The sequence below is a fragment of the Mobula birostris genome, chromosome 13 (assembly GCF_030028105.1).
Source record: "Mobula birostris isolate sMobBir1 chromosome 13, sMobBir1.hap1, whole genome shotgun sequence".
Lineage (NCBI taxonomy): Eukaryota > Metazoa > Chordata > Chondrichthyes > Myliobatiformes > Myliobatidae > Mobula > Mobula birostris.
In genome coordinates, this window is record NC_092382.1 from 89,898,875 (window position 1) to 89,902,220 (window position 3,346).

The following is a 3,346-nucleotide window of genomic DNA, read 5'->3' on the forward strand; positions in this document are numbered from 1 at the left end:
CGCGGGAGCAAGATAAGGAACTGTCTATTGTTGTTTTGAATTGTCTCTGTGTCCACGCCTTCACTAGGTAGATCCGGCTGTTTGCCGCTACCTTCTGTTGGGGTCTGTCTTTGTGTCCTCGCCTTCGCTAGGTAGGTCCAGCTGTCTGCCGCTGCCTTGTGTTGGGAACCGTCTCGTTGCATTCTGCATTCTGTGTACGAGTCCCGGCCCTATGTCCTGTTTCCAAGGAGGGGCCCTCTCTCTGTGTTCCATGTTCCTGCTTTCCCAAGACCGAGGTTCTGTGTTCCATGTTCACGCGCTCCCAAGACCATTTCATGTCCTTGCCTAGTTCTAGGGTCCGAGCCAGAGGCAAGACCCAGGTTTTGGGTCCTTGTCCAGTCTCTGGCTCGGAGTCCAAGCCCAGGCTCTTATTTCCAAGTTCCATGTCCTGGTTCTGCAATCCTAGTCAAGTCCTAGCCCAGGCCCTGTATCCTTGTCTCGTCCAGGGCCTGTGTCATGTCCAGCGTCCTTCCTTCCCACTTCCCTTGCTTTCTTGTCTCACCTAGTCCTGTTACTTGTACTTCAGTGTCTGTGCCTTACACTTGGGTCCGCTCCCAGCGCCCACATTATGACAGATATGAAAAGAATCATGTGGAAAGGTAATTTAAGGTGTTTCCATTAGGTTTGCACTCAGTACTTTGATGGAAAATTAAAATGTATACTATTGGTAATGTCAAAGCTTTGTATGCACTGAGGAAACAACTTTTTTGACTTGATGAACAGAGGCATGAAACAAATTATAAACAACTCAAAATCATGAGGAAAGATTATTTAAGATGTTTCCATTAGGTTTTCACTCAGTACTTTGGTGTAAGATTGAAATGTATACTATTGGTAATATCAAAGCATTGTATGCACAGAGAAAACAACTTCTTTGTCTTATGAGCAAAGCCATGGTACAAGTTCTAATCAACTCAGAATCATCTGGAATGGTAATTTAAGGTGTTTCCATTAGGTTTGCAGTCAGTACTTTGGTGGAAGATTAAAATGTATACTATTGGTAATGTCAATGCTTTGTATGCACTGAGGAAACAACTTTTTTGTCTTGATGAACAGAGGCATGAAACAAATTATAGACAACTCAGAATCATGAGGAAAGCTTATTTAAGATGTTTCCATTAGGTTTGTAATCAGTACTTTGTTCTAAAATTGAAATGTATACTATAGGTAATGTCAAAGCATTGTATGCACTGAGAAAACAACTTTTTTCTCTTGCTGAGCAAAGGAATGGTGCAAGTTCTAATCAACTCAGAATCATGTGGAAAGGTAATTTAAGGTGTTGCCATTAGGTTTGCACTCAGTACTTTGGTGTAAAATTGAAATGTATACTATAGGTAATGTCAAAGCATTGTATGCACTGAGAAAACAACTTTTTGGTCTTGATGAACAGAGGCATGAAACAAAATTTAAACAACTCAGAATCATTTGGAAAGTTAATTTAAGGTGTTTCCATTAGGAATCCACTCTGTACTTTTGTGTAAAATTGAAATGTACACTATTGGTAATGTCAAAGCATTGTAAGCACTGAGGAGACAACTTTTTTGTCTTGATGAACAGAGGCATGAAACAAATTTGAATCAACTCAGAATCATGTGGAAAGTTTATCGAAGATGTTTCCATTAGGTTTGCAGTCAGTACTTTGATGGAAAATTAAAATGTATACTATTGGTAATGTCAAAGCTTTGTAAGCACTGAGGAAACGTGTTGTGGAATCCGGTAATGAGGTGCAAGATCATTTTAACAAGCTGAATATAGTATCAACAAGACTTGGGAATTCCATTATTTTGAAAAACATTACTGACAAAGTCTGTCATCTGGAGCCTGCACAGCAAAACAATTGAAAGAATTAATTAGCAAGTATGAAGATTTATTCCCTGATGTTCCAAGACGGTGCACAGCTGCAGTGCATGAAGTTATTGTAAGCTCAGCCAGGCCGATCAAACAGCATCCTTACAGAATGAACTTGTAGAAATGCAAAATATTTGAAAAAGAAAATGGGTACATGCTAGCAACCGGTAACATTAGCAATCTACCTCAGACTGAGCGTCGCCCTGCGATCTTGTGCCTAAGCCGGACGGTAGCATGAGGTTCTGTACTGACTACAGGAAAATCAATGCAATAACCAAGACAGATGCTTATCCTATCCCGAGAGTGGATGACTGCATCGATAAAGTGGGAAAGGCTAAGTACCTCACAAAAATTGATCTATTAAAAGGATTTTGGTGTGTTCCTTTGACCGAAAGGGCCAGAGAAATCTCAGCGTTTGTCATGCCTTCCGGGCTGTATGAGTATAATGTTTTACCCTTCGGGATGAAAAATGCACCAGGGACATATCAATGGATGATCAGTTCTGTGATTACAGGTCTAGAAAGCACAGGGGCTTATATTGATGATTTAGTGGTCTGGAATGACACATGGGAAGAGCATATTGCCAGTAGAAAAACTTTGACAGACTTTCCAAGGACAATCTTATGGTGACCCTCGCTAAAAGTGAATGTGGTCACGCTGCTGTTACTAATCTTGACTACATAGTAGGCCAGGGCCGACGGGCTCCTGTAGAGGCCAAGGTTCAAGCTATTGCTGAGATTCCCGTTCCGACAGGCAAGAAAGCTTTAAGAATGTTTTTGGGAATGGTTGGCTATTATCGTAAGTTTTGCAAGAACTTCGTGGATATCGCTCTCCCCCTAACAAAACTCCTAGGGAAGAGTGAAAGATTTGTATGGAGTGACCTTTGCCAGGAGGCATTTGAACGCCAGAAAACTATTCTGTGTTATCATCCTGTTCTCAAAGTACCTGACTTTCCAAACCCATTTTCTATAGCGACAGACGCTAGTGACGAGGCTGCTGGGGCAGTACTGTTACAGAAGGGCGTGGATGACATTGAACACATAGTAGCTTAGTTCTCAAAGAAATTTAATGTGCACCAGAAAAATTATTCCACTGTTGAAAAGGAGTTGCTATCACTTATTCTGGCTTTTCAACATTTTGAAGTCTATGTTTGTCCTCTCCAGAAACCACTTGTGGTTTACACAGATCACCATCCGTTAGTGTTTCTAACTAAGATGAAGGATAAGAATAGAAGGTTATTGAAATGGAGTCTGACCTTGCAAATATATGGCCTAAAAATCAAACATGTGAAAGGTACTGACAACATTATAGCTGATTGTTTATCCAGATGTTAAGTTAGAAGTTGTAGATGTTTTTCTGCTATCTGATAATGATACATGTATTGTTTCAAACTTTGTAATCTACATTTTAACTAAAATTTTTGCCCACATCAAAATTTTTCCTAAAAGGAGGGAGGTGT